At 42.9% G+C, this 12,068-nt stretch overlaps 1 protein-coding gene across 4 annotated transcripts in view; it reads right to left on the reverse strand.

Annotated features, from left to right (window-relative positions):
- Positions 1-12,068, reverse strand: part of slc1a6 (solute carrier family 1 member 6) — a 118,976-nt gene that overhangs the window by 30,272 nt on the left and 76,636 nt on the right. The window lies entirely within an intron of this gene.

Raw genomic sequence — 12,068 nt, forward strand, 5'->3', positions numbered from 1 at the left:
CAAATTAGATGCACCTATCTTCTATGTTTCTATGTTTCACACTGTTCTGTCAGGCAGATTAAAGAATAGATACATCAATAATGACACTAGTAATTCACAAAATTCTGCAGACACCACAGTTGAGGTAAAAAACACAAAAATGCTGGAGAAGCTCAGCAGGTCAAACATTTCTTTCATGTAGCAAAGGTACATGATCCCTTCATCAAGGTGCGATAATGATGACACCGACGACATCGTAACCTCTGCCATGCTCATCATGGAAGGCTCAATATTTCACAAATGTTCTCTATCCAAAACATTCTACATCAGGTCAGTATTTTTCTTTACTGTGATCCTTTGTAATTAAATCCATTTTGCAACACTATTTTAATGTTGTCAGAGTGCTCCCGTGTGAATAGCTGCAGCATTCTATAAAGATGAACCATATTTCCCTGATTGCAATAACGCCTCCCGACAATGTGAACTGGGTTCTCTAATACACTCTGTCGGTGCAATTCCATTAAACTGCCTCTTCAATGGCTAATGGGATGGAAACTATCTTACTGCAATTTTCCCAGAAAAGTGGTTTTTACTTTGCTTTTATCACCCAAGCATCATACAATATATAACTTGCCACTTAATTATCTAAAAGGGTTATTAGATTTCAAGTTCAAGTTTATTCATCATCCGATTGCACAAGTACAACCCAACGAAACAGTGTTCTCTGGTCCTTGGGTGCAAAATATGCAAAACACACAACTAGATAAAACACACATATGCAGGACAAATATACATATTTAAAAATAATAAATAGTATTTAATCAGAGACTCGATGGTTAGTGTAAGCAGTTTCTTTGGTTGTTCAGCATTCTCACTGCCCATGGGAAGAAGCTGTTCCTCAGCCTAGTGGTGGTGGCTCTAATACTCCTGTAACTCTTTCCTGACAGGAGCAACGGAAAGATGCATGTGTACGGTGGATGAGGTCCTAAATGATTTTGTGTGCCCTCTTCAGACAATGATCCTCGTAGATTACATTGATGGGGCGGGGGGGGGGGGGAGGGGAGACTCCAGTTATCCTCTCTTCTACTCTTACGGATCTGTGGATTGACCTCCCATCCACTTTTCTAGATATACCAAACCACACTATGATGCAGCCAGCCAGGATGCTCCCGAAAGAGCTGATGTAGAAGGTTGACATGATGATGGCCTTGCCCTCTTCAGCCTTCTCAGGAAGTAAAGTCGCTGTTGCACCTTCTTGACAAGTGAGGAGATGTTGTGTGTCCATGGTAGGTCACTTGATAAGCAGACTCCAAGGAACTTGGCGCTCTCTATTCTCCCCACTACTGAGTTATTAATGTGTAGTGGAAGGTGGTCATTCCTGGTCCTCCTAAAGTCCACAATCAACTACTTCATCTAGCCCACATTGAGACTCATATTGGTATTCTCACACAATATCGTGACATTTTCCACCTCTCTATAGTGCGACTCATCATTGTTGCTGATGAGGCCAACTACTGTTGTGTCATCTGAAAACTTGATGGCACTGTTGGAGCTGAATCTGGTGTTGCGTCCTGGGTCAGTAGCATGAACAGGAGCGGGCTGAACCCATAGCCCTGAGGTGAGCCAATGCTCAGTGTGGTGATGATCGACATTCTGTACTGACCCAGAGAGACTGCGGGCTTTCCGTAAGGAAGTGCAGAATCCAGTTACAGAGGGTGGTGTTGAGTCCCAGCGAGGACAGCTTCTCCACCAACCTCTTGGGAATGACTCTATAAATGCCGAGTTGAAATCAATGAACAGCAGCTTGTGGGAAAGGCTACAGCATCATTAGTGAAATGGTTTCTTCTATTGACAAATTGAAATGGGTCCAATGTTTCTGGGAGGTTTGTTTTGATGTGTTCCATCTGCAGATGCTTCAAGTATTTCATAATATCAGTACCATGGGCGGTCGTCATCGAGGTCTGTTCTGGTCACCCTCTTTGGTACTGGGATGACGGTGGCAGTCTTGGAACCAGCAGGAATGATAGATTGCTGCAACAAAGTGTTGAAGATGTCCATAAAGACCTCCATTAATTGGTCTGTGCACTCTTCAAGACCTGACCAGATGTTCTCGTCCCCTTGCCTTGTGTGGGTTCGGAGTGCCAAAATGATTTTTAAACAGGAATCACTCAACTTCTGTTTTATGAAGAGGAAATGGAGAGGCTAGATGGGGGAAAGTGTGGCATAAGATGTCACAAAAGATGTTTTTTTTTTGCAAGCTATTAAAATGCATCCAGTTAGTCGGAAATATTTCAAAGGCCTTAGATATTTTCTGCCTTTCAGTGAGATTACGTTCAGCTTCAGTAACTCTCATTGATCACTGGATCCAGAGGCCTTGTCTATTGATCTGTACCAGCATTCTCAATGGGGCCACAAACTGAAATCCTTAATAAGGGGGGACCCATGGTACGGGGGGGGGGCATGGAAAGTGAATGGATTAAACATTTTTTGGGGAAGGAAAGGACTTGGCTGCTAGGCTTTGCCAAGCTTTGCCAAGCAACATGAGATTTGGAAGCATTTGGAGACAGCTTAGAATGACAGAGATAAATGTAGAAAATTACCGATGTTTAAAGAGCGTTCCTTGCTTCGACGTTACTTGGAACCAGCTTTGGCTATAAAATGCCTTTCACGTAGTCTTGCTTGTTTGTTTTATCACCTTCAATTCCAGGAAATAAGCATGCAGGCCGAAAAACTTTGCTCCATATATCCTAATTTTGCTTTGAGTTTCTGTGACGGGTGGTGAATATCTCCTTCTGACAGCTTTTATTGAAGAAGATATGCATTGCTCATTGTTTTCCGTAAAATTTAAGCCAAATTTTGAGCTAACTGCTTCTAGAGTAAAACTCCGGGGGATCAAAAATGAGTGGTGGACTAGCCTCGCCAAACAAACCCAGCTCAGCGCGGACATTGGCGACTTCAGGGGTTTTTACGAGGCTCTAAAGGCTGTGTACGGCCCCTCATCCCAAGTCCAAAGCCCGCTGCGCAGCTCAGACGGGAAAGTCCTCCTCAGCGACAAGATCTCCATCCTCAACCGATGGTCAGAACACTTCCAATCTCTTTTCAGTGCCAACCGCTCAGTCCAAGATTCCGCCCTGCTCCAGCTCCCTCAACACCCCCTAAGGCTAGAGCTGGATGAGGTCCTCACCTGGGAAGAGACATACAAGGCAATTGAACAAATAAAAAGTGGCAAAGCAGCAGGTATGGATGGAATCCCCCCCAGAGGTCTGGAAGGCTGGCGGCAAAACTCTGCATGCCAAACTGCATGAGTTTTTCAAGCTTTGTTGGGACCAAGGAAAACTGCCTCAGGACCTTCTTGATGCCATCATCATCACCCTGTACAAAAACAAAGGCGAGAAATCAGACTGCTCAAACTACAGGGGAATCACGCTGCTCTCCATTGCAGGCAAAATCTTCGCTAGGATTCTCCTAAATAGAATAATACCTAGTGTCGCCGAGAATGTTCTCCCAGAATCACAGTGCAGCTTTCGCGCAAACAGAGGAACTACTGACATGGTCTTTGCCCTCAGACAGCTCCAAGAAAAGTGCAGAGAACAAAACAAAGGACTCTACATCACCTTTGTTGACCTCACCAAAGCCTTCGACACCGTGAGCAGGAAAGGGCTTTGGCAAATACTAGAGCGCATCGGATGCCCCCCAAAGTTCCTCAACATGCTTATCCAACTGCACGAAAACCAACAAGGTCGGGTCAGATACAGCAATGAGCTCTCTGAACCCTTCTCCATTAACAATGGCGTGAAGCAAGGCTGCGTTCTCGCACCAACCCTCTTTTCAATCTTCTTCAGCATGATGCTGAAACAAGCCATGAAAGACCTCAACAATGAAGACGCTGTTTACATCCGGTACCGTACGGATGGCAGTCTCTTCAATCTGAGGCGCCTGCAAGCTCACACCAAGACACAAGAGCAACTTGTCCGTGAACTACTCTTTGCAGACGATGCCGCTTTAGTTGCCCATTAAGAGCCAGATCTTCAGCGCTTGACATCCTGTTTTGCGGAAACTGCCAGAATGTTTGGCCTGGAAGTCAGCCTGATGAAAACTGAGGTCCTCCATCAGCCAGCTCCCCTCCATGATTACCAGCCCCCCCACATCTCTATCGGGCACACAAAACTCAAAATGGTCAACCAGTTTACCTATCTCGGCTGCACCATTTCATTGGATGCAAGGATCGACAACGAGATAGACAACAGACTCGCCAAGGCAAATAGCGCCTTTGGAAGACTACACAAGAGAGTCTGGAAAAACAACCAACTGAAAAACCTCAAAACGATAAGCGTATACAGAGCCGTTATCATACCCACACTCCTATTCGGCTCCGAATCATGGGTCCTCTACCGGCATCACCTACGGCTTCTAGAACGCTTCCACCAGCGTTGTCTCCATTCCATCCTCAACATTCATTGGAGAGACTTCATCCCCAACATCGAAATACTCGAGATGGCAGAGGCTGACAGCATCGAATCCACGCTGTTGAAGATCCAACTGCGCTGGGTAGGTCACGTCTCCAGAATGGAGGACCATCGCCTTCCCAAGATCGTGTTATATGGCGAGCTCTCCACTGGCCATCGTGTCACAGGTGCATCAAAGAAGAGGTACAAGGACTGCCTAAAGAAATCTCTTGGTGCCTGCCACATTGACCACTGCCAGTGGGCTGATATCGCCTCAAACCGTGCATCTTGGCACCTCACAGTTCGGCGGGCAGCAACCTCCTTTGAAGAAGACTGCAGAGCCCACCTCACTGACAAAAGACAAAGGAGGAAAAACCCAACACCCAACCCCAACCCACCAATTTTCCCTTGCAACCGCTGGAACCGTGCCTGCCTGTCCCACATCGGACTTGTCAGCCACAAACGAGCCTGCAGCTGACGTGGACATTTACCCCCTCCATAAATCTTCGTCCGCGAAGCCAAGCCAAAGAAGAGACTTATATTGCTTCATTACATCACCTGAAAGCCCTTCTCTGTCCATGTGTTTGATTTGTTTGAATAAATGTTCAAACAATAGTACGAGGCCAAGCAAGCTGAAGCAACATTTAGGAACTGTACATAAAGATAAACCCTTGAATTATCGTATATTTTACTGTACGTTGACCTTCAGATAAAGTTGGGTCCCCATTTTCGTGATTTTAATCATATATTGGGTATATGTCGACACCCCCCCAATTTTCTGCAAGGAACATGCCAGAGACCGCTGTCCTGGCCACCCAGCAACAACCCAAATGTTGTTACACCTCAATCGTCAAGTAACAAATCTGTAAATTAAGCAAGCAAGTTTTAAAAAAACCTTTGCTTCTGGCCGGGAAGATACCAAATGGAGCTGGGTCCAAATCTTCAGCATTGGCTGCAGCTGGAGTTGGCAATGGTGACTCAGTTATCGACATTGGCTGTGGTGCTGCCAGTATCAAAGAAGTTGCCTCGCTGTCCAAGTGTGTTTGGTGCAGGAACCACAGCTACATATCAGCTCCCAGGCAGGAGCTACTGGGCAGGAGCAGCAACCTTAGGCCTACTGGGCAGGAGCGGCGACCTCAGGCCTACTGGGCAGGAGCAGCAACCTTAGGCCTACTGGGCAGGAGTGGCGACCTCAGGCCTACTGGGCAGGAGCAGCAACCTTAGGCCTACTGGGCAGGAGTGGCGACCTCAGGCCTACTGGGCAGGAGCAGCAACCTTAGGCCTACTGGGCAGGAGTGGCGACCTCAGGCCTACTGGGCAGGAGCAGCAACCTTAGGCCTACTGGGCAGGAGTGGCGACCTCAGGCCTACTGGGCAGGAGCAGCAACCTTAGGCCTACTGGGCAGGAGTGGCAACCTCAGGCCTACTGGGTAGGAGCAGCAACCTTAGGCCTACTGGGCAGGAGTGGCGACCTCGGACTCTACAATTGTAGAATATCTGGGTAGGTTATGATGGCATTCGGTGATGGAGAGATGTTGGGGAGCAGTAGCGCCAGCAGAGGGGAGGTGTTTCCAGAGTCATCTTATACACCGAGTCTACATTAAGTGCTTTTTTGAGTTGAATTTAAGGTCTCAAAAGTGTAACTGGTGAACAAGTCGACCCCTCATTCTTGAGTGATTTTCAAGGATTTGAAAAGACTCGACTTACGCACTGAAATATACAGTATTTCAAAACCCTTCGAGATAATTTCCAGAGAAGTCCAATGCTCAAACTGAAATGTCACAGAAATTTAAAAAAAAAGGTCTTCTTGCATCATTCAAGATAGGTGAATTGATTACTAAATGTGGAAATGCTTATTACATTGCTGAGCCACTTAATTTGTCTTCAGTGTCCATAGTAGTATTTAACATCGTGAACTTGTATGCCAAAGAAACTATTCAGACAATTCCTTTAAGTAATTCCACTGATTCTAGAAGAATTGATGGGATAGCAAGGGACAATAAAAAACAATTAGTCATTTCATTACAATCCAAGAAATTCTCTTGACAATTAAACAAATCCACTGCACAAGAGCACGATGCTCTTTCTTACGACTTATGCCAGATTCTGGAATGGAAATAAGCTGATGGAAGAGATGTTTGTCAGAAATAAATACTAATAGACTGATGATTTTTGAAGAAATTAAGAATTACATCAACTAGAACAATATTCCATTCAAGAACAACATTGCTTCTTCAACTGATGATGCTGCTTCAATGGTTGGACAATATGAGGCTTCATCACACGCCTGAAAAATATACCTTCAGTCTTTCTTTCTTTGGCTTGGCTTCACGGACGAAGATTTATGGAGGGGTAAATGTCCACGTCAGCTGCAGGCTCGTTTGTGGCTGACAAGTCCGATGCGGGACAGGCAGGCACAGTTGCAGGGGAAAATTTGTTGGTTGGGGTTGGGTGTTGGGTTTTTCCTCCTTTGTCTTTTGTCAGTGAGATGGGCTCTGCGGTCTTCTTCAAAAGAGGTTGCTGCCCGCCGAACTGTGAGGCGCCAAGATGCACGGTTGGAGGCGAGATCAGCCCACTGGCGGTGGTCAATGGGGCAGGCACCAAGAGATTTCTTTAGGCAGTCCTTGTACCTCTTCTTTGGTGCACCTCTGACACGATGGCCAGTGGAGAGCTCGCCACTTTACTGTACATTGTATCACTCACTGCCTAAAAACTGAGAGGGATGTTTAAATGCTTCGCTTTCGATGTCATAAAACCCACAAACTTTATATAATCGCATCCCTTTCAAGAAGATCTATTCCAGCAGCTGTGTGAAGAAGATGATGACCATGTCCAGGTGCTGCTGCTACAGGCCGAGGTGAGTTGTCTGTTCAAAGGGCATTGTCTTTATCGTTTTGTTGCACTCTGGGACACTTTTTTTTTGCTTTTTTCTTAGAAATTATTCACAAGAGAAAAGGACCTTGATTAGGATAAAGTCAGAATAGAAATGGCCTATGTTGACATTAAGGAAGAGAAAGTGTTGGATCTTCTTAAAAACATTAAAATTGACAAGTCGCCTGGGCTGGACACAATAATGCAGGATGCTGTAGGAAGGGAAGGAAGAGATAGTTGGGGCATCAGCTATGATCTTTGAGTCCTCCTTGGCCACAGGGGAGGTGCCAGAGGATTGGAGAATGGCCAATGTGGTCCGTTTGTTTAAAGAAGGTAATGGGGAGAATCCTGGAAATTATAGATCAATGAGACTTACGTCAGTGGTGTGCAAACTATTGGAGAGGATTCTTAGGGAGCATTTGATGAAGTACATTCTACTCAAGGATAGTCAGCATGGGTTTATGAAGGGAAGGCTATGCCTAATTCAGATTTTAAGGAAAAAAAGAGAAATTGATGAAGGTAGGGTGGTAGATACCATCCATATAGATTTTAGTAAGGCATTTAACAAGGTCCCCCATGAGAGACTCGTTCAGAAAATCATGAGGCATGGGATCAGTGGGACCTTGACTGTGTGGATTAAAAATGGTCTTACGTGCAGAAAGCAGAGAGTAGTAGTGGGCAGAAAGTATTCTGCCTGGAGGTCAATGATTAGTAGAGACCCGCAGGCATCTGTTTTGGGACCCCTGCTCTTTATGATTTTTATAAATGACCTAGATGAAGAAGTGGAAGGATAGATCAGTAAGTTTGCAGATAATATGAAGGTGGGATGAGTTGGGGATGGTGCTGAAGGTTGTTGTAGGTTACAAAAGGGTATAGACAGGATGAAGAATTGGGCAGAAAGAGTTCAATCCAGATAAATGTTAGGTGATGCATTTTGGAAGGTTAAACCAGAAGACTGAATACTGAGTTAATGGTCAGTTAATTAGGAGTGTGGATAACAGAGGAATCTTGGGGTCCAAATCCATACATCTCTCAAGGTTTCTGTTCAGGTTGATAGAATAGTTAAGAAGGCCTATGGGATGCTGGGCCTCATTAATAGGGGGATTGAGTTCAAGAGTCCAGAGGTCATGTTGCAACTCTACAAATATCTGGTGAGATCACACTTCTATTCACTTCTGGTCACCTTATTATAGGATGGATGTGGAGAGGGTACAAAGGAGGTTTTTCCTGGATTGGAAAATAAATCTAATGAGGCATGGTTAGCAAAGCTAGGACTTTTGCCTTTGGAGCAAGGAAGGATGAGAGGTGCCTTAATAGAGGTCTACAAGATTCTGAGAGGCATAGATAGGGTGGACAGCCAGCACCCTTTTCCCAGGGCAGAAATAGCAAATACCAGAGGACTTCTCTATAAAATGAAGGGAGGAAAGTTTAGGGGAGACCTCGGGTAGTTTTTTAAAATTTTATATGTAATGTTCTATGTTCTATAATGATCATGGAGATAAACACATTGATGCAAAGGTGGACATATTTTATCTGGCAGATATCTTTGACCAACTCAATTTATTGATGAAGACCTTACAGAATAAACACAATATCATCATTGATAGTAAGGATTCCATTGTTCCTTTCCTTAAAATTTTTGGTTTATTGGAGCAATATCAGATGTTGGGAATTTTTACAATTTACAAATCTGAACCTTTTGCTGGGGATGTTATGGTGTTGTGCTAACCGCTACGCCAACTGTTCCACCCGTATTTTTGCCTCATGGGCCTAAATGTGTATAATGCTGCCTGGATGTTAAAGTAGGTCTTGGAACTTCTTGCTCCTAAACTTACCAATAATTTATTGACTGATCTGTTTGAAATTCTGATAACAGCTGCCTTGCGTGCCCCTCTCAGAGTCTGCTCTTCCTTCTAGCATTGAAGCCAGTTCATCCTTGCTCTTTAATGCCTTCCCCAAATCATGTCCTTTCAACCCTTCATCTGGCCTGTCCCCCTCCACCCCTAGACGCAACAAAGACATGATTCAACTCACCTACCACCCCACCAGACTCTACATCTCACTTCCACCCTTCTCAGCAGCAGTGAAACAACCAGGAAGCAGCTGGAGATCCAACTAACCTAGGAAGTGTGGATCCGTAGGCAGCATCAGCAATCGCATAAAATCTAGCATAAAACTGACTCTTCTAAACGTCTCAGTTCTCCGCTGCTGAGATCAGCAAGGGAAATGGTGAAACAAAAATGAATGCACTATGGTTCAGATGGTAAATCTGCCTCAGAACTCATACACAAAGGATGTAGTCACAACAAGCCTGCAATAGCATAAGGTAAAAAGCAACCAACATTATTATGGGCATTTGGCTCCATTAGGCATGCAATAAATTCACTGAATTTATTAATGCTATAAGGGTTAAAAGATTAACTTTTGTCAGCAAGGATACCAAACCAGCAACACTTGCCATGCATGATTCAAATTAAACCTGATTCTTCTGAATAAAATATTTATCAGTCCAACCCCTGATTAGTGTAATTGCTGTTGACTCTCTGAATGTTAATTATCCCTTTGAAGAAAAAAATCTGTAAGTCTGATTCAGGCCGGGCAAGGTTTAAGACTGCGAAAAGCTCTTCAAACAAAAGACCAATTGTTTGGTGAGGTTTTGGATTCCTGCCACAAAAACATTTCCACACTACTGTGTTCTTCAGTAAACATTCCCAGGGGATGGTAAGAAGAGAATTAGCATTTTACCCAGGCACATTGACAAATTTCTATCGCTAAAGCAAAATCAACAGTGCAATCTATTAGCATTCCTTAAGGAAAGGGGAAGCAAGAGATGATGAAAATGTGCATGATGAAGGGAGAAAGAGTGAAAGAGAGGAAAGTTTATGTTTTGACAACAATATTGTTTATTCAGAAATGGAAAAGAACAAGTTACCAACCAAGTTAGGGCAGCACAGTTAGCTCAATGCTGTTACAGCGCCAGTGATCCAGCGCTGTCTGAAAGGAATTTCCCTATGACTGCATCGGTTTCCTCTGGATGCTCCAGTTTCCTCCCTCCATTCCAAATGTACGGGAGTTGTAGGTTAATTTGGCAGAAAGGACTTGCTGTATGTCTAAATTTAAATTTAATTTAAGAGAATAAGCAATGGCTACTGGCACCAGGTTTTTTGCGCCAGATTACAGCATCTGCAGTATTTTGATTTTTGCTGATGGGGTAATGGAGATAAATTTTTGCTGAGATGGAGAAGCAACTGAGATTCCCAGGTTGTTTGAAAGTTTACTCTTATAGATCAATGAGCTGATTAAGTTCAAACAATTTAGAGCATCATATTGAAAAATAAACATTTTGTAGCTGGATCTTACTGTTTCCCTCTGTATTTCATGAGCTGTACTTGTGACTAAAAGACAGATTATATGCATGAATATATCTCATCCACTCTATAGCAGAAAAAAGTGCAATGGATTGTTAGGATCAGGATGCCAGGGGCAACAGGAAGCAATTTACACTGGAAGACTTAACTTGAACTAGCACTGCACCATTATCCTTGCAGAAAGAGAAAATTGATCAGTGAGTAAAGACGTTAAACTAAAACATGAAAGGAAAATGCAGAAAGAGGAAGGGGAAATAATTTTTTTTCATTCATTTTTACAGAATCTCTGATTTGCTGATAAAACATGTTTTATTGCTAACTGCCCTTGAGTAAGTGGCGGTGAGTCACTTTCTTGAATCCTTCTGGATTGTAGGGTAGGGAGTTCAGTAATGCTGAGGCAACAAAACATTTCCAGTGCTGACAGAGACCTGGAGGGGTACTTGCAATCTATGGTACTCACATAATAATGGAGCTACAAGTTAGAGACACTCATAGAGAAAAGAACAATGAGTATCATAACAGATGGACGAATTTTTAAATAAAAATTCAAGTGTATCAGGAATGAGTTGCTGAAATTAGAATTATATCGATACTGTAAATGAGAGAACATGATGTATGAAATGGTACAGAAATGGGATTATAGGGCAAGCTATGAAAATGTTCTGGTTAGAGGAGATTTTAACTCTGTTTTGGAACCTTTATTAGATAAATCTCCAAAAAATGTTAAAAAATCTAAAATGGCAATTCAAATTTGAGCTTTGATGAAAGATTTTAATTTAGAGGACATTTGGTGACGTCTTAACCCAACAGAGAAGGATTTCTCATTTTATTATTCATTTAGACATTAATCTTTTTCCAGAATTGATTTTTTTTTTAGTATCGGCTCATTTACAGGGGAAAATACTGCAACCAGAATATAAAAGTCGGGTAATTTCAGATCATTCCTTGTTGTATTTTACTTATGAGAGTCCTGAAAAAGTTCGTGCAGCTTCTCGTTGGAGATTTAATACGATGTTAAAAAAAGCGGAATTTATTGAATTTTTTAAAAAACAAATCAATCTCTTTTTGGTAGAAAATGTTAACTCCGTTCAGAGTAAATTTATATTGTGGGACACTATGAAAGCTTACTTGACAGGTCAAATAATTAGTTATACCTCTAAGATTAAAAAGAATTATCTGACTGAGAGCCTTGAATTAGAGAAACAGATTGATGAATTAGAAAGAAATTTCAGAGAGATGTGACAGAAAATCAGAAGATAGAGTTGATGACTGGATTGAAATTGAAATACAATACATTGCAATCTTATCAATTTGAATGCTTGATTAACAGATCTAAACAACAATGCTAATTATGAGTGGGGTGAGAAAGCACATAAAGTACTTGCATGGCAGTTAAAGAAAGAACA

This window comes from Narcine bancroftii, chromosome 3, assembly GCF_036971445.1.
Source record: "Narcine bancroftii isolate sNarBan1 chromosome 3, sNarBan1.hap1, whole genome shotgun sequence".
Classification (NCBI taxonomy): Eukaryota; Metazoa; Chordata; class Chondrichthyes; order Torpediniformes; family Narcinidae; genus Narcine; species Narcine bancroftii.